Here is a 20,117-nt window from a genome sequence, read left to right on the forward strand (position 1 = left end):
TTAATTTCCCGTGATATCCCCAATTCTGTGGGAGCATATATCAGACATTCTGCTGGGGCCAAGTAAGCTTCTAGGTTAGCAAGAGAGCTTTAGGCTGAAAACCTCATCATACCTGAGCTTGATCTAGCTAAACATGGACTGTATTTTCTGTACAGCAGTCTCAGATCTTCCTTACTTCCACCAACCTCATATGACCTTAGGAAATACCTACAGATTAACATTTTTTTCTAACATGATTCATTGCCTAACACAAGAAAATCTCCCTGCATTGTAAACTACTGCTACATAATTGATAGGCTATGATGCAAAAATGCTGCCATCTGTGAATGTTCAACTGACATCTACACATGTCAGTATTAGAAAGGGGAGTGCCTTTTGCTCCAGCACGTGACCTACAATTTCTTTGATTTGCTTTATTTACAAACAAAGCTTCTATATATCTCCATAAAGGACTCTCTGAGGGGCTTACAAGACATTTGACACATGACTAAGAGACGACGTTTAGCCACTGTGCAGGTTAAAATGGTACAGGTTTTCTTTAGTCATGCTCACCTCCTGATCATTGCATCTGTGCAGTTTTATAGGCCGCGTTGCAGTAGTGATTTGGCATTGCCTTCGTTCAATATATTTATCTCTCAACTTCTCAGACTAGCTAAAGCTCTGACATTTCGAAGGCCAACGTCACTTAGCTTCTGAGGTGAACCAAGGTTGGCTAGGCACTGCCACATGCTGAGCAGCCAGGATGCACACCTGATTAAACATTAAGGTCTCGAACTGATGTCTAAACAACAACATGATTTTGTGTTCAAGGGCAAAACATTCTCTAAGGGCTGGGGGCCATGACAAAAAGGGTTCTCTCTAAAGCGCTGATTCATATTAATCTTGAAATGATATTGAATTAGCTCCTAATACAACAGTTTACTCTTTAATGTACCTGACGGATTACTCTTTTTTCAGGCATTCCTTTCTAACCCAGAACTGTAAATAGTAATTGCAATGCTTGCAGCAAGTAAAAATTGTCCAAGTGGAGGTTGAGAACTCTTTGTACACTGAAAGAAGATATGGGGTATTTGTTCTACATATGCCTTCATTTTAGACCACTGGTATTCTACAAATGAATTACCCAGACAAATAACTCTCATATCATCAGCCCTTCTACATGAAACAGCTGTGATAATTTGAGATCAGTGCCATTCCCCTCTGTGCAGTGGTGGCTTTAGAATTTAGGGGGCCCTGGGCAAAAGTGCCATTTTACTTATTTACTGAGCCTTATGTGCTACCCCAGTTAAAATAACTGTGAGTTGTTTGCAGTCCCTGTTACAGTAATAAGTTTAAAATACAGTAAAAACCAAAATTATTGAGTCTCTAATGGCACAACAGTAATACAGAACTATAACCACCATACCGGTCTTAAAACACAAAAGTGCTTGGTGCCACTTTGGCAGCAATTCAATGTTTCCCCCACCCCAAGGACCCTCTGGAAGGGCCAGGTTTGATTCCCTTTTGGAATAGGAGCAAGGATGGGACTGATCTCACCTCTGAGGATATGCTAGAGAAAGGGGACATTCCCTAGAGTTTGGCCTCTGTAGCAAGCCTCCCTTACTGAATCTTAGCAGATGAGAAGATTCCATTCAGAGAAGGCAATTTGGGAGATACTCTGATTCTAAGCCATTAAGGGCTCCAAAGGTGATAATAGCTGCCCTGTCCCTTTGGAACAGCTTCCCACCTGAATTCTGGGGGATCTCTACCCTTTTGGCCTTCCAAAGGGCCATGAAGACCTGGATCTTCTCCCAAGCGTTGGGCTAGGATGGGGGCTGAGCTGGGAGGGTGATTGGTCTGGTGCCTGAGGGGAAGGTACATTTGGTTTTAGCCATGTTCTTATGGATCACTGGGAGACTCCTAGAATCATTATATGAGCTAGGCAGCCATATAAATCCTGTACATACATACATAAAAATCAGCACCTTGAATTACTCCTAGAAGCTAACTGGCATCCAGTGCTTCTCCCAAAGAAGTGGTTTAACATGGACAAAATGTGATATACTCATTATTATTCACGTCAGGGCATTCTGGGCTAGCTGTACCATCCAAGTGGTTTCCAAAGATAGCCCCATGTAAAATGGAATTGTCTGCATGTTCAGGACCAAAGATGGAATCCTACTGGAATCACATGGCTTCCACACCCATAGCTACTCTTCCTTGCTAGGATTGAATCTGAGCTTGTTTCTCTCCATCTAGCCTTCAGGCACCAAGGCAGAACCTTGCTGCATCTTCTGTTCAGCCCAGAGTGGTGATCAGCGATTGACCCACATTTTTAATTAACACCAGGAAGAGGGGCTACTTAGACAAGCTAGCTCTCCCTCCCCACAGTGGAGGAATGAATTGTGAAAATGTCAAAATTTGCAGAAATGGCAAAACTGACCTGCTTGGTTAGAGAAAAAAACAACAAAAACCTTTCTGAAAGACTGCAAACCTTATATGGACTTTTTGCAGAAAGAAGAAAGAAATGAAATGATGATTTATGGATTTGAAGATTAACAAAGATGTGCATTAAATGGGCTGAAAGGGCTTGTATAACATCTGAAAAGGAGGAGGGACAGTAAGATTGGAATTATCTGTTGAAAAGAAGGCCAGAAGTCATTCATATATTGCTTTAGTTTTTTCTCTCTCTTTGTTTCTTGCACTTTCTTACTTCTTTCTCTCTTTTTCTTTCTTTTTTCTTTCAATTTGCCTTTTATTCTATGAAAAAAAACACATGAATAAATAAATGACAAACTAGTGCTTCCTTTTTGCTTCTCAAACTGGCATGCTGCCTCTTTGCTCTGCACAAGCTGCGAGATAACAAACTCCCTGCTCTGACCCCAGTTAGATAATTATTTCCTGCTTTTGCCTTAACTAGACATCCAATACCAGCTAGACACTTAACAATCCTCACTAACGTGTAATCTTCCCTTGCTGATGCCTAAACAAGCAACTCCAGTGGTGGGCTTGAAGGGGCCATAACACCTGCCCAAGGAAAGCAACTCCTTTGCAAGGGGCTGCCATGGCATACCTTCCTTGCCACTACTCACCACGGCTGATTGAAGGAAGATCTCTCCAAAGTGGTAAGTATCTGGATTTACTTAATCAATCTTTACTCATTGTAAGTGTCCTGATGTCTTCCCCTGTGTATTCCTCCTTCAATATCCAACCCGCAAACGCTATAGCTAGCCATAGGTGGAAATGTATGCTTGAGTATCATTAGAGTATGAATGATACCTCACATGCTGCTGGTGGATGACCTCTCCCAGTGGCTTCATGAAGGCATTAAACAGGAGAGGGAAGAAGGGTCCAGATCTTTGGATTCTTTTTTTTCTTATAAGAACTTTATTAACTTTATTAAAGCAAACAAGAACTAATAACCAAGAAGAAAAGTAGAAAGCAAGAAAGCTAGAAATAGAGAAAGAAAGTAAAAGTGGTGGGAAATAGAGAAAAAGAAGCAGGAAAAAAGAAATACAAAAAGAATAACTTCCGACTTCTTATACTGCAGATATAAATGAATCATATAATAACCTCTTACTCTAAAACTACATCTTGACATACATATTTTGTATAATCTATTAATTTAACTGATCATCAAATCCATATATCATTTCATTTTTTCCTGTCTCCTGCAAAAAGTCCAAAAGGGGCTTCCAACTGGCATTAAAGTTAATCAATGTTTTTTCTCTAAGCAAAGCTGTCAGTTTCACCATCTTGGCTAACTCCATCAACTTCACCATCTAGATCTTAGGATTCTTGTGCACCAGGAGCTATGTTTTCCCTTTTTTGAACACTTGTGAAGGATATTAATACATTTATCTAAGTTACTCTGATTCACTTATTGCCGTTACTTCCCTCTTCATTGCCCCACACTGACAGTGATGTGATACCATCTGGGTATTTTGGGGGGCGGGGGGAAAACTACCTACTAAAAAGAGGCTGTATTGGATATCCTATAAATATGTTAGGGCAGTGGGCTGTCAGGCTAAGGAGAGAAGGCCAGAAAACCTTTCATCCTAGGTTTCCTTTTTTATTGACTAACATTGTGCCGAAAGTGGATAGGGCTCAAGGGCAGGGTGATTGTCTGATTTGCCCACTCTTAAAGCCACCACTCCCTGGGATGTTGTGGAGCTTGTGAAGTCCTTGTTCAACTCCTGCTACGGAGGAAACCCTGTTTTAGCAGTGATTTCTCTGGAGTGGCACGGCAGGTATTTTACATTAGTGAGAACTCCTGGCTTCTGGGATTTTGTCCTGCCCTCCTGTAGCCAAGGTGCCAGCATCTTACCACCATCCTTCTGTCCTTCCCAGCTGCTTTGCTTTCCCCCCCTGCAGAGTGGTCAATGTTTTGTGGTTATTTGCCTTTTTTTCTCCTTGAAAAGTTAGCACACCAAAGAAAATATAGGAGCAGGAGTGGGCCAGGGTGCCAGCTGACTGCCATGTTTTGCACCCTCCTATTGGCTAGGTCGGGGGAGTGCTGGCTGAGTCCAGGAGAAAATGGAGTTCAACACTGGGGACATTTGCATGCTACGCAAAACTGCTGCCCAGGATATAAATCCTTCTCCCCTCTTTTACATACTTGTAAAGAAATTCAACACCATTTAATCCCATTGTTTTAAGTAGGCAAGACTGAGGCTGCAATCCCACATCTGGTTTCTTGAGAATAACTGCCATGGAATTCAGTGAGGTTTAGTTCTGACTATACATTCATTGAACTGCATAGCCAAGCACATACCTTGGCTGGTTGTTGCCCAACGTTGCTCGGTGCCCAGGTCCCCTTGATGAATGCCACAAATATTCAACTGGCATGTTGAAATGAATGCATTACATCTACATGGTTGCTTATTCAGAATATTGCTTACAAGTATGTGAATTTGTCCATAGAGGGAAACATTAAGCAGCGCTGACTATTTTCAGAAGCAAAGCGAAGTGGAAAATAATAAAATAAAAAACAGATGTAAAATCCCAAATATGAACTGAGAACAAAGGAACTGGTCCCAAAGACAGTTTCCAACACTTGTTTAAAATTCACCCGTTGCTTATGTTGGTGGATTATGTTAAATTCTGTTATTTTTAATTATTTATTGATATGCTTTTCCTGGGTCTCTCTCTTCTCTTTTGCTCTCTTTCTAGTATGAATAATAGCTCGTATGCATAGACTGACTTAAGTATGCAGGTGCAGACATGGAAAACCACAAAGGACTACGTTCTGCTGAGAGGAAAAGAAGTGCAGAACTCAGCATGTTCAGTGGTTCAGTTCAAGGCCTGTTCCCTTGGACTGCTAAGCCAGCGGCTTTTGAATGAAAGCCCCTCAACAGGTCTTGCTTGTTAATGGCTTTTGTTCTTTTATATCAAATCCAGCCTTCTTACTCGTACTCATAAAATACTCCAGTCCATTTGGCTTTGATCACCTCTGTGAGAATATAAATATCCACATAATACTTAGAGTGCTGGTCCAAAAATTTTGCTACCTGAAATGGACAAAATTGTGTTTTTCTCTCCCACCCTACTAGGACCAACAGTTTTGAAAGACTGGCTGCCTCATTCACACACCACTTCTTACATTCACTCTGCTTCCTCAGGATGTGGCCTGAGAGAGGTCTGTATGCCAGGGAGTTTGTTTTCCATCATTTAAGTGAGCCAGCTCTCTCTCTCTCTCTCTCTCCATATAGATATATATATAAATATATATATATATATATGGATATATGGACAGATATATATATATCTGTCTGTAGAAATATTTACTTGGTGGTCTGGTTGGTTTTTATATGTGACAGATGGAGGAGTCTTATTTTCCTTCACATTTACCCTAAAGAGTAGGAATATCTTGCTCTGCCATGGATGAGTTTAAATTATAAATTCAACAGTTAGCTCTCCTTGTCTCTTAGATCAATACCCCTGAATTAGTTCAGTCCTTCCTAACAATTTCCTCTTCCTCCTCTCTATGTCCAAAAAGTCTCATCTGGGCTGGAGTTGAAGCCCATCTAAGTCCCAATAAAATCTATCTCATCGTGATTGGTCCTTGAATATGATAGCTCTTCTTTTTTACCATTTCTTCCTTTTCTTATTTGCTTTTTATTTAGGTTGCTAATTATTTAATTATTATAATATCTGTAGACCTCCCCAATCCATTTAGACACTAGATGGTCTACAAACGTATAGATAACTCCCAGAGCAAGGACAATGTCTCTCTCTCTCTCCCTCTCTCTCTCTCAAAAATCCTGCAGAGAAACATAGCTACTGAAGCTGCTTTGTCAAAAGAACTAATCATTTTAGTTATCTGGATTTAGAGTCAATGTTATGCTTTGGGACAAATTATTTGGAGAAAAACTAAGATTTTGATCATGGCCATTCTTAAACCGAGTTCTTTTTAGTTTTAGAATGGCTTGATAACATATGAAATAATATTTATGTTGGCCCCTTATGAGAAGATAACATGAATATTTCCAGCAGGGATCCACATGTTTACTTTCCAAATTCTCTTAAGCTAGCCAATTTCTGCACTATTCTAGGAAGCTCCACAGTATTCTTAAGAGCATATCCCACCAGTGTCACCAGGAAGTTTCTACTCCCTGTGCACAAACTGAAATGAAGTCTTATTCTCTGTCTGTTGTATACATTGGCCAAATGTTGTTTGACTATCTTTAAAAAAAAAAACACCACACCCTAGATCTTTGAAAGAGGATATAGCTGAGTCATAGCACCAGAACAAAGGGTTACTAGAGAGAGGGTCCTTCTACTAATTTTATTACATCATACCTATACAATGAGTGACTTGCCAGACAAGGCAATTGCAACTCATCAAGCTAGGTTTCCACATTGCCAGTACGCCCTGCCCAATTTTATAAGCAGGCCTCTGAGCATACACTGGGGTGTATTATTTCTTTTTTTTTTGGAAAGCATTTCTGTGCCACTTTTCTGTTAAGAGTCCTTCAAGCATTAGGGACATTCCACATGCAATTCCTCCACAGAGGAATGGGGCTTGCAACTTCTCTTGGAAAGCCAAGCCAGTTAGCTCAGCTCTCGCTGCAGAGGAAGTTATCATTGTAGCACTTTCTCAGGAGCTGCTGAGCAGGGCTGGTCTCCATTGACAGGAACCCCTGCCATGTCCTGTCAACCATTTCTGGATTCCTTTCACTGCTGGAGCCATTGACTTCTTCTCTTCCCTAATTCCTGACAGTGTTCAGTTGTCCTCTGCCCCCACCCCACCCCAGTGAAATTTTACTGCTAGTTTTGATACTCTTGCATTGGCTTGCTGAAACAATCTTATACATATTTCAGAAGTAAGCCACATTTAGTTTAATGGAACTGACTGGTAAATAAAAATGCATCCTTAAAGAAGGTTTCTGCTTGCTATCCCCTTCATGGGCCCTCTTCTCTCCATCTCATATTATTCAAGGCTCAGCAGTGTCTCAGTCTTCAGAAGATGCTTTTCAGACACAGGGCAGTTCGGGAGAGGGAAGACAGGTCTGGGAATATTGCTTCTTGAACTCAATTTATTTGAGGATCCAAGCCAATTAGATTCCTACCAGTAACACTCTTCTTCTTCTCTCATTGTTTTCCTTTTTGTGATACTTGTATAGCTCCATATTAACTTTAATTTTATTACTTACTGTATTCTAAAATAAACTCCCTTGCCTTCATTCATTTCAGAATCATCTCAGATCATTGGCAGTTTCAAAAGATAGCTGCAGGTAGGAAAGATCTAAATCTTATTAGCTTCACAAAGAAAAAGACAGAATTAAAATTAAGGCAGAGCCAACAGGGGAATGGAAGTTAGCTAGTATCATAGGAATGAATCAAGCTCAATGCTGGGGGAAGAGGTGAATCTAAGGGCTCTTCCAGATGGCTGTATTAACATGCAATCCTCCAGTCCTTGAGTTGGCAGGAAAGTGTTCAGCACAAATTCCTCTACCCTGGCAGACAAGTCCTATTCTGCTCTAGTAACAAGGTTGGTGAATGATGCTGTCCTTATGTTAAGGACAGGAATTGGTGGATTCCATAGCTTAATTTCCTCTCCCATCCGGCATCACCTGCCAGTGGGAAAAACAACCACCCATCACCCTCCTTAATGTGTGATAGGGCAGGGTTGAAGAGAATGCCTGGATCACAAGATTTATCTACTTTTCAAGCTGCCAGAGTAACTGGCTGCTGTCCTGGGAGGTGCTCTGTGTCCTGTCACTTGTGCTATTTCTGAAGACAAATCTACTGCTTTTCTGAAAGAACACTAAGCCAAAGTCCAAACATAGCCCAGCAGACAGACATGGAGGAGAGGGTAGAGCCATTGATAAGTGCTGACACTGAGTAGCTGTGTCCAGCAGCACCTGGAAGTAGCCCATGGAGCAGGCAAAATGGCAGTGACTTCCCTCACACCCTCAAGTTCCAAAAAAATGAAACCCCTTGTCAAAAAACCTATAATACACTCATTGGTGATAAATTCAGCTGGCAGATCATGGCCCTCCTTCTTGGTATAAATCAGTCTCCTGTATGATACAGAACTAGTACTTTCCTGTGGGACAATGCTAGTCCCATTTTTTAAAATACAAGTCTAGCAATCTTTTGAACACACAGGTAATTCTTGTTGAATGACCACTCATTCAGTGACCATTCAAAATTATGACAGCACTGAACGAGGGCGATTTACAACAGGTTCTCGTAATTGCAGCTGTTACAATGTCCCCATGATCACATGACTGTGATTCAGGCACTTGGCAATTGGCTCACAATTACAATGGTCACAGCGTCACCATCTGTGATTTTCCCTGCTGGCTTCTGACAAACAAAGTCAGTGGGGAAGCCGGCAGGAGGTTGCAAATGACAATCATGTGACTGTGGGATGCTGTCACTGCACGGGATTTGCCTAACGATGGCAACTGGGACACGACATTACACTTTACAACTGCATTGCTTAGTGATGGAGTTGCCAGTCCCAATACAGATCTAATGCTCTATTAGAATCCTTCTAATACTCCTCCCCTTACCATACTCAACAGCCCAGTATCAGTGGTAGAGTCCTTCAAGTTCCTGGGTTCTATACTTTCCCAAGACCTGAAATGGACTTTTAACATCACAGCCATCATTAAAAAGGCACAGCAAAGGATGTTTTTTCTGCGGCAACTTAGGAAGTTTAAATTATCCCAGGAGCTCTTGGTACAGTTTTACAGGGGAATCATTGAGTCTGTTATCTGCTCCTCTATAACTGTCTGGTTTGATTCTGCAACCAAACAGGACAGATTCAGACTCCAATGGATAGTTAAGTCTGCAGAAAGGATAATTGCAACCCGTCTGCCTTCTATAGAAGAACTGTATACTGTGAGGGTCAAAAGGAGGGCAGAGAGGATATCTGCAGACTCTTCTCATCCTGGATATAATCTGTTCCAACTTCTTCCTTTGGGACGGCGCTATAGAGCTCCATATGTTAAAACATCTAGACATCGGAATAGTTTTTTCCCTTGTGCCATTGCTCTGTTAAACACTGTATGATTTGATATGTACTGGACAGTGGCTTCTTCTTTGGAAAAGTTATTTTATTGGGCAGTGTTATTGTTACTGTTTATTAATTTTCGTTGCTATCCAAACGCACTGTTGATCTTGCTGTTCGTCACCGAAGACAAATTCCTTGTGTATATTTTATACTTGGTCATTAAAGTATTTGTATTGTATTGTAATACCTGTGAGGAAGCATGCTCTCCGGTCTGTCCTGCAGCCCAAGCCAAAAGGACATTGCCCAGTGGCCAGAAGTGAGGGGGTAAGTCCAGAGCAGCCAAAAGTAACCAATAAGAGCTGAGCAGATTCCAATCCCTGAGCATGTCATCTCCAACATCATAAATGAGGTGTCATAGATTGTGCCCACAGTAAGCCTTGTGTTGGGAAAAGAGGGAAACACTACTTTTAACCAAAATAGCTAAAGATGATTTTGAGCTGTCTTCATGGGGGACTGGGAATGAAACAAAGGCAATGTTGTGTGTTAGTTGGGCATCCTCATGCCACAGCTAGTAGGACATGATGATGAGCGCTTGTCTCAGTTTTATATTGTCACTTAATATCCTCTATGAAATATTAAAGGCAATCAACTAAAACATGAAATACTTATTAACAGATTAGGAAGGCACATTTGAAACATTACAAAGGTTTTTGGGCTGACAATGAACCTATTTCTCTCTAATATCTACCACATGAGCATTTGCCAATTTGGGATTAGTTCTCTGGATACATATTTAATCATCCCCACTGAAATAAATGAGATTTAAGTTATTCATAACTAATTTGACTGCCACTGATTTCAGTAGTCCTGCTCCAAATATGATGATTGATTGATTACATGCCACAAAGTCGTTTATAACTCCTAGTGATATAGTGACACACATAGATTTTCTTCATGATGAATTATCCCTAACCTGGTCTTTCAGGTCTCCCAATGGTGAACTCATTGCCACAGTAACTGAGTCCATCTACTTTGCTGCTGGTCATTCTCTTCTTCTTTTTCCTTCTATCCTTCCCAGCATTAAAGCCTTTTCCAGAGAGCTAGGCCTTTGCATAATTTGTCCAAAGTAGGATAATTTGAGCCTGGTCATTTGTACCTTGGGTGAGAATTCAGGATTGATTTGTTCAATGATCCAGCGGTTTGTTTTCTTGGCTGTCCATCATATTCTCAGGAGTCTTCTCCAACACCAGAGTTCAAAGGCATCAATACTCTTCCTCTCCTACTTCTCCAAGTGTGATGAAGTCTGGGTCATGTCACAAGGTATAGGTCCTGATTCCCCATTTCAAAGAAGTAGTTTATAGAACTGTAAAGAATGAAGAATAGCTAGCTAATATGCTTTCCCTGAATACCGAATATGCTTTCCCTGAATACCGAATATTGAAACCCTGAATACTGGTTTCAGTACCGAAACCAGATTGATTATGTACTTTGCAGCCAAAGTACATAATGATTTGCAGCCAAAGTACACGATTATGTACTTTGCAGCCAAAGATGGAGAAGCTCTATATAGTCAGTAAAAAACAAGACTGGGAGCCGACTGTGGCTCAGATCATGAGCTTCTTATTGCAAAATTTAGGCTTTAATTGAAGAATGTAGGGAAAACCACTAGACCACTCAGGTATGACTTAGATCATATTCCTTGTGAGTACACAGTGTAGGTGATGAATAGATTTAGGGGATTAGATTTGGTAGACAGAGTGCCTGAAGAACTATGGACGGAGGTTCGTAATATTGTACAGGAGGCAGCAACTAAAACCATCCCAAAGAAAAAGAAATGCAAGAAAGCAGAGTGGCTGTCTGATGAGGCTTTACAAATAGCTGTGGAAAGAAGAATGCGAAAAGCAAGGGTGAAAGGGAAAGATATAAACAACTGAATGCAGATTTTCAGGGAATAACAAGAAGAGATAAGAAGGCCTTCTTAAATGAACAGTGCAAAGAAATCGAGGAAAACAATAGAATGGGGAAGACTAGAGATCTCTTCAAGAAAATTGGAGATATCAAGGGAACGTTTTGTGCAAAGATGGGCATGATAAAGGACAAAAAAGGCAGGGACCTAACAGAAGCAGAAGAGATTAAGAAGAGGTGGCAAGAATACACAGAAGAACTATACAAGAAAGGTCTTAATGTCTCCGATGTCCATGCTGGTGTGGTCACTGACCTTGAGGCGGACATCCTAAACAGTGAAGTCAAGTGGGCCTTAGGAAGCATTACTAACAACAAAACTAGCAGAGATGACAGTATTCCAGCTGAGCTATTTAAAATACTAAAAGATGATGCTGTTAAAGTGCTGCACTCATATGTCAACAAATTTGGAAAACTCAACAGTGGCCACGGGATTGGAAAAGGTCAGTTTATGTTCCAATTCCAAAGAAGGGCAATGCCAAAGAATGCTCAAACTACTGCACAATTGCACTCATTTCACATGCTAGCAAGGTTATGCTCAAAATCCTACACGCTAGGCTTCAGCAGTATGTGAACCGAGAACCACTGGATGTACAAGCTGGGTTTTGAAGAGGCAGAGGAACTAGAGATCAAATTGCTGACATTCGCTGGATCATGGAGAAAGCACGAAAGTTCCAGAAAAACATCTACTTCTGCTTCATTGACTATTCAAAAGCCTTTGATTGTGTGGATCACAACAAACTGTGGCAAATTCTTAAAGAGATGGGGGTACCAGATCACCTTACCTGTTCTCCTGAGAAATCTGTATGTGGGCCAAGAAGCAACAGTTAGAACCAGTCACGGAACAACCAATTGGTTCAAAATAGGGAAAGGAGTACGACAAGGCTGTATACTGTCACCCTGCTTATTTAACTTATACGCAGAGTACATCATGAGAAATGCCAGGCTGGAAGAATCACAAGCTAGAATTAAGATTGCAGGGAGAAATATCAACAACCTCAGATGTGCAGATGATACCACCCTAATGGCAGAAAGGGATGAAGAACTAAAGAGCCTCTTGATGAGGGTGAAAGAGGAAAGTGCAAAAGCTGGCTTGAAACTCAACATTAAAAAAACTAAGATCATGGCATCTGGACCCATCAATTCCTGGCAAATAGAAGGGGTAGAAATGGAAGCAGTAACAGACTTCATTTATTTGGGCTCCAAGATCACTGAAGATGGAGACTGCAGCCATGAAATCAAAAAACGCTTGCTTCTTGGGAGGAAAGCTATGGCAAACCTAGACAGCATATTAAAAAGTAGAGACATCACCTTGCCGACAAAGATCCACATAATCAAAGCTATGGTTTTTCTAGCAGCAATGTATGGCTGTGAGAGCTGGACCATAAGGAAGGCTGAGCACTGAAGAACTGATGCCTTTGAATTGTGGTGCTGGAGAAGACTCTTAGGAGTCCCTTGGACTGCTAGAAGGTCAAACCAGTCAATCCTAAAGGAAATCAAGCCTGACTGCTCATTGGAAGGATGGATACTGAAGCTCAAGCTCAGATACTTTGGCCACCTAATGTGAAGAGAGGACTCTTTGGAAAAGAGCCTGATGCTGGGAAAGATGGAAGGCAAAAGGAGAAGGGGACAGCAGAGGATGAGAGGTTAGATAGCATCACCGAAGCAATGAATATGAAATTGAGCAAACTCCGCGAGGCAGTGAAGGACAGAAAGGCCTGCCATGATATGGTTCATGGGGTCACAAAGAGTCGGACACAACGACTGAACAACAACAAATGCTTTCCCTATGAAGAACAGATTTTAGAACTAAAAGTGGACATGATAGTTGTAGCGTGATTCTTCTAAAACTTTAGAGGGTAGAGGAAATGGATAGTAAGATTTTTTTTTCTCCCTCTCCTCAAGTTCAGATCTCCAGAATCCTTTATAAGACATGCCTGCTTAGTTTCAGCCTCTGATTGGTCTAGAAGCCATATAGGACAGCTTTTTCCATCCCAGTGGCCTGCATGGCACATCTGGCTGGGAATTCTGGGAACTGCAACCCTAACACATCTGGAGGCTGTCAGGCTTAGGAAGGCTATCATAACGCATGACATCATTCATGCCCAGTTCTGTAAGCCATGGTTGAAGAGGCTGCTGGTATAATGAAGGTATAATTCAAGCACTTCTTGTTCCTGCTTCCTTGGGTACCTGCTTTTTGCTGATCTGAACTCTATGCCAGATGAAGGACTGACTGTCCATGTTTTCTGTTCCTAATGATGGGCCAAAAAGCTGCTTTCTCTGGCTGGATGTGGTCAGTGATGATATGGAAATGGATTTCTCTTTACAACTGCAGAAACAATGTAAGATTTGTAATGTGTGCCTGATATAATAACTTGGGTCAAATAAATAGTTAGAAATGCAGTGTTTTGTTCTTTAAAAGCAGAGAGGCACTTTATATAATCGGTAGAGTTAAGCAGTAAAACTTTCACTAGACCATAGGCTGCAGGTGCTAGTTATGTGCCTGTAGTTAGACAGGGGTAGTTATATATTTTGTGGAAAAAATATGTTCCCTTGAGATAAAAGTGTCTGGAAATAGGTTTTGGCCAATTCTTCTCCTTAAATTTCTAATGCAGTGTTTATTTTGTATTTTATAATATTGTTATTGCTAGGGGAGGCCTTGTAGGGTTAATTTCCACTCCCACACGCGCAGGATAGTGCAGGAAAAGTGACATGCATTTGTTCTGCAGAATTAATAACAGGGCAGATAGAAAATGTTGTCCTCCCACACAAAACAAGCACAGGAGTGGAGATTCTGTCTCCCTCCTGATATTGTTGGACTTCAAATTCCAATGCCCTGGACACATTGGCCAATGCTTGGGAATCATGTGTGGTAGTCCAACATGCTCGGGGGTGGGGGGGGCACAAATTTGCCACCCCCTTCTTAGCTCACTTGGAGTGGAGTTTACTTTGATACACCTGTATATTACATATGTTCATACTGCATGTCAGAGATACTCTTTTTCAGTTGTGTTTCAATTAAAACTTTTTGCAGGGCAAAATCAGCACTTCAGGAGAAAAAAAACCTGCATCTCCTTTTAATGCTGCACTGCTATCTTCAGTCTGCAGTCTGATATGGTATTATCCATTCTACTACTGTAGGGTTCCTCCACCCTGCACTGGGATTGTGCCCACCCTTTACCAGGATCACTTTCAAAGCAATTGTCCAGGAAGCCAACAAACCTACATTCAAAGCCTAGGTACTCTCCATTTATCAGACTTCCTCAAACAAACTATTCTTCTCAAAGGCTTATCCACATTGCCAGGTAGCTGCTTTGCCAGTATGGCCCAGCAACCATTTTTGGGGGGCAGGATCAGACAATGTTGCCCTGGACTCTAGTGGTCTGTGGGAATGACCTTGGGAGACAGGAGGGAGAGCTGCAGAGTGGACAACCAGCATGTAAAAGATATCTCAGCGCACAGAAGGAGGGAGGGTATGGGAAACATTTCAGAAGGGACCCTCCCTAGTTTTCTGGAGAGTATAGGTAGTCCCCGCTTAACAACCCTAATTGGGACTGGAATTTCCATCACTAAGCAAAGCAGTCATTAGGCGAAACATCATGTGATTGCACCACTTAGCAATGGTAGTTCCGGTAGTCCGGGTTGCAGCCATTAGGTGAGGACCTCATGCTTCTCCTGCCCTGCCATGCTTGCCTCTGCTTCAACTCCCCCCCACCTATCTCCCTTCCTTCTCTGCCCTTTCAGTTGCTCTGCAGTTCACTGCCACCACCTACCCCTGCCACCCCCAGCTGACCTTCTCTGTCTTCTTCCTCCCGCTGCTGACAAGGTGCACCAGGCCGAGGCAGCTGCTGGCCCTTAGTGAGGCCTTTGTGAGGCCTCCCTAAGGACTTCAGGCAACCTCTCAAGGTCTCAGCAACTCTAGGCGAGGCCTCCCCAAGGCCTTGCATGGCCCCACAAAGGCCTTGCAAAGGGCTAGCAGTGAAAGGAAGAAGACAGAGAAGGTCAGCGGTGGGGGGCGGTGGGGGGCGGTAGGGGTAGGCAGCAGCAGAGTGCAGGGCAACCAAAAGAGCAGAGGTGGGGGGGAGATAGGCGGGGACGAGTTGAAGCGCACGCTGTGATCATAAATGCAGGCGGGCTGACAAGTGCCCAAATTTTGATCACGTGACCATGGGGTTGCTGCAACGGCCATAACTTCAAGGACAGGTTATAACTACCATTTGTTCAGTACTGTCAATGGTTGCTGAACAAATGGTAACCTGAAAAGGAAAGAAGGGGAGAAATACTTTCAATCTTGCCAGATTCTGTTAAGGTAATCTTACAATAAAGATAGAGCTAGTACTTCCGGTTGTGCTTCTTGTCTGGACTAACCTGCAGAGCTAACATGGACTCAACCCCCACCTACAGTAAAAGTGACTTTCAGGTGCGTTTTCCACTCTGGTAGTATTTTCCAGCTTCTCTTGGCTCGAGCACTGCTGTCCGGCTGCCTGCTGCACTTTATTTTCTTTTAGGCTAACTTATGCACGTTGGCTACTTCACAGAGGCAATATTATTCTCTCACCACATTTTTCTATTACACATTCCATTATGCTGGAGGGCTCGCCTGAGTTCTGCAGCTGTCTCGAAGCTTATCACGCTGGGCAGCCATGGTGTCTCCTACATGTTGCAGCAGGACTCAGACGAATAAGGAAATAATAGCAATAACGATTTATTAAATTTATATGCCGCCTGACTCCCAGCGACTCTGGGAGATTATACATATTTGATTCACCTATTGGTAACAGACATTCTGGTGGTTTCCATCTATGTCATCTGAAGCATCTGGTTGCAGTGGGATGGATTTTCAAACTGTGGGCTGACTGGATTTTGGTTGATAGTATTGACAGACTGGGTGACCTTAGTTTGCCCTAGTTCTAGAGGGTTGTTTATGCTGCTGGCCCTCTTCATGAGAATGGGTATGAACCAGGGATATGGTGTGGTTCTGGAATATGTGTATGTATGTGGGATATGCCCCACCCCCATGGCACCTGTGCACTCACCCACTGGCCTGCTTGCCTGGGACTCACACTTCTTCCTGCTTAACGACCCACGTGGTCCTGGGGTTACAACAATAACCTGGACTGCAAGGATTGCTGTCGCTAAGTGATGTGGTCACATGATGTTGCACTTTATGACCGCATTGTTTAGTAATGGAAATTCCGGTCCCAATTGCCGTCATAATCTGAAGACTCCCTGTAACATATTGTGAACTGTAGCTATAATAATTTTTATGCAGCGGTTCCCTGAGACCTGAAAACTATTTCAAGGGTTTCTACAGGGTAAAAAGAAAAGCTAGTCAAGAGGCAATGGGGGCCTATTTGGGGGAAAACAGGCTTAAGCTCAACCCTAGATCAAGAAGCTGTGAGGTTTAGCACCCCAGCCCCCCACCCCAATATCTGGGCACTTTCCATCATTAGTTATGGATGGGATATTGTTCCCCCAGGTAGAACTGGCACACAGTTTGAGGTCTTCCTGGACTCTTACATGTTGCTTGAAGAATAGGTGATAGCCATGACTAGGAGGGCTTTTGCACAAATCCATCTTGTGCATCAATTCTGCCCATTCTTGGATCATTCTCATGATCACTCACATATTGGTTGCCTCACATTTGGATTAATGCAGTATGCCACACACGGGGCTGCTCTTGTAGATCACTCAGAAGCAGCAGCACAGGTGTGCAACAAGATATAGCCATATAAGCCCACTGCTTCGTGTGCTGCATTGGCTCCCAGTAGCCTTCCAGGTGCAATTCAAGGTGCTGGTTATCACCTACCAAGCCCTTCATGGCACAGGCCCAGTTATTTGCAGGACTGCCTTTCAGCTTGTCCCACAAGATCCAATGATATGGGCAAGTTCCAGGTCCCTATTCTATTTAACAGTCCCCTGATGGGACCCAGGAGGCATGCCTGCTCTGATATGGTGGCCGTGCTATGGAACAGCATCCCTCTGAGATCTGGATGGTCCCATCCCTGCCAGCCTTCCACAAACCCACCCTGGCAGTGGGCCAGGCTGTAGATGAGCCTGTCTTTACAGGGCTTGCTTAACAAATATGTGACTGCTTTCAGCTGTGATGTGCTTTTTAGATTCTTGCTGGGTTTTTTTTTTTTGTGTTGTTTTTAATCCTGATGTCAGCTACCCAGAGTTGCATTTATGAGTTGGGCAGACACATACATTGAACAAATAAACTAAAAAATAAAAATAGTACGTCTTCCTTACTAGCCTAATGATTGTGCTGTTTATGTTACGTGCAGAATGTTCCCAGACCTATCAGACTTTTTTTTAATAGCTATTTTTTCCCCCCGCTCTACCTATTTTTTCACTGGGGTCTTTGTTGTTGTTTTTTTTAATAAGTCCATTGGTGCAGCATTTCATAATTTTTCCAAGCAGTTGACTGAAAAAAATAACAAAACAGCACACTGATGAACTTGTTTAAAAAAAAAAAACAGTGGAAAAATAAGTAGCTCAAGGAAAGAAAAATAATAATTAAAAAAAAAACCCATCCAGTTTCAAACTAGGGACATTCTTCACGTAAAGCAAGTGTTACAACCATTATGTAACATTAAGTACAGGTAGTCCTTGTTTAGTGACCATTCGCAGCTATGATGGTGATGAAAAAGTAACTTTGCAACCAATCCTCACATTTATGACCTTTGCAGGTCTGTAAAGCAAAGGAAAGCTGAAGTAAGATTGTAAGCACAGTCACAGTTTCGCTTAGCAATGATTTGTTTAATGACCAAGTTGCCAGTCCCAACTGTGGTCATTAAGTGAGGAGTACCTGTAAGAAAAACCTGTTGTAACAAAATCTGTAGCAAGTCTCATTCACGAAAAGTAGGGAAAATGCAAGATAGAAATTTTTATTTTGAAGCTGGTTGTTATACCAGCTTTGATGTTTTAACTTAGTATTTGAGTGTATGTATATGTGCATGTAGGTGTGTCTTTGTGTATGCAGAGAGAGACAGAGAGAAACAGAGAGAGATATATAGTATGTATGTATGTATGTATGGCCAGGAAGTCCCACCCATAGGAAGAAAAGTGATTGGCCTTCCTTTCCTGGAACAGGAAGGTTGAAGGGCACAGCAGTGGAATTACTATATTCACCAAGAAGCAGTCTGCAGTTTGGTCTGAATGCCTTGCAAGCTATATTAGAGTATCTCAGGATTTTCTTAAACTGAGTCAAGCCACTATCAGTGCAGGACAGGAACAGTTTAAGGGTGCAGGGTGCAGCGCAGGTATGACCTAAATCTCCTCAGGCAACTGACATGAAGCAGGAGCAGCAGTTATACTGCAGTTGAAATTCACAATCTTTGGTGTGGTTCAATTTCTGGTAGTTCAGCTAAGGATCCTTGAGATCTCCTTTGTTCACTCTGATCCTGTTCGATCCAAGGTATAGGCTAATTCTGTAAATTAGAGTAATGGTATGTGAGAAAGACCTTGAGAGGCTGGGCTAAGACACACTGCCTAGGGAATGGTCCGATAAGAGACAGCATAGCCCATGGCTGGATAGTGGGTGGGGCAAGAGGCTCAGAAGAGACCCTTCCTAGTTTCTCGGGCTGTAAAGGAGACGGGAGGAGAATTGTACTTTCAGACTTGCAAATTTCTGTTAATGTAGCTTTACAATAAAGTAGAATTAGCTCATCTGGTCATGTTTCCTGTCTGGTCTACCTAGTAAGGTTGACAATTAGTATCCTTTTATTAAACATTGCATTTTAAAATGGTATGGAAATCATAAAAATTCCCCTTAAAATGATTTGTTTAAATTGATAGACTAGCATTACACTTAAAGCAAAGTGTCTAAATGCACCTGTTTAAGTCAGTTTCTTGTTCTCTTAGGTATTATTTAGGCATTGAATTTTCCCCATTAGTGGAGTGATTGACACTGTGGTCCTTACAATAACACATGATTATAACTCCTGAAAATAGCAATTACCCAAAATGGAAACCAGATGCTGTGAGAAATTTGACTCTCTTGGTTTCTGGTGAAGTAGGTGAATTTGTAAAGCAGAAAACCACAATCATTATTCAGATAGGTTGTACATGAATCGTACATGAATTAATGACATAATAGCTAAATCATATATGGTCAAAAGTAATGCTTAACTTCACTTATCAAGATAACCTAATGGAAAACATATTCTTTTTTTAAAAAAAATAATCTGTTTTTTACCTACATACCATCTTTTTAATGTGAATACCAGACCTACATGGAATGCTTCTTCATGTGTATAAACCATTGTTTTTAAAAACAGAAGAGCTGAATGTGAATGGCTCATTAAACAAGGGTGTAACATGACAATACCTGATGGAGCTGTTGTACGGGATATACGGGGAAAAATCCCAAATACTCCCTCTGCAAATTAGCAGTCTGAGCAACAAGTTGAGACTACGCAGTCAGATCTGAACGGATTTTGCTGCTGTGTGTCTCCTCGTGGGTTGCTTCTCAAAACCCACTGTGTGGATGGCAAGATGGCATTCCTGGCAGGGCTCGGGCTAGAGCGTAGCATCTGCAGTGGTTAAAACAAAGCCGCCACTTTCCGTGTCATATGTTCCCGGCGTGACATCATTGCTGTAAAATTAGGAACGTTCTTTGCTCCCTTTCCTGCAGATGTGGAAGTCTGAAGTTGCATTCCATGGTCCCGTGCCACATTTCATCAGCGTTCTTCCTTTGCTTTCTCCA

General features: G+C 42.0%; 1 long non-coding RNA gene across 1 annotated transcript in view; it reads left to right on the plus strand.

The window, feature by feature from the left end:
- The first annotated feature begins 2,974 nt into the window (after positions 1 to 2,974).
- The window catches only part of LOC148217000 (uncharacterized), a 79,308-nt gene continuing 62,165 nt past the window's right edge, over positions 2,975 to 20,117 (plus strand). Inside the window, exon 1 of the long non-coding RNA XR_015797813.1 lies at positions 2,975 to 3,104. This is a non-coding gene — a long non-coding RNA (uncharacterized LOC148217000). The remainder of the gene's footprint in view (positions 3,105 to 20,117) is intronic.

Source organism: Python bivittatus, unplaced genomic scaffold (genome assembly GCF_059951505.1).
Source record: "Python bivittatus isolate LINGU-HERP-01145 unplaced genomic scaffold, Pbiv_v1 ctg000020_np1212, whole genome shotgun sequence".
NCBI lineage: Eukaryota > Metazoa > Chordata > Lepidosauria > Squamata > Pythonidae > Python > Python bivittatus.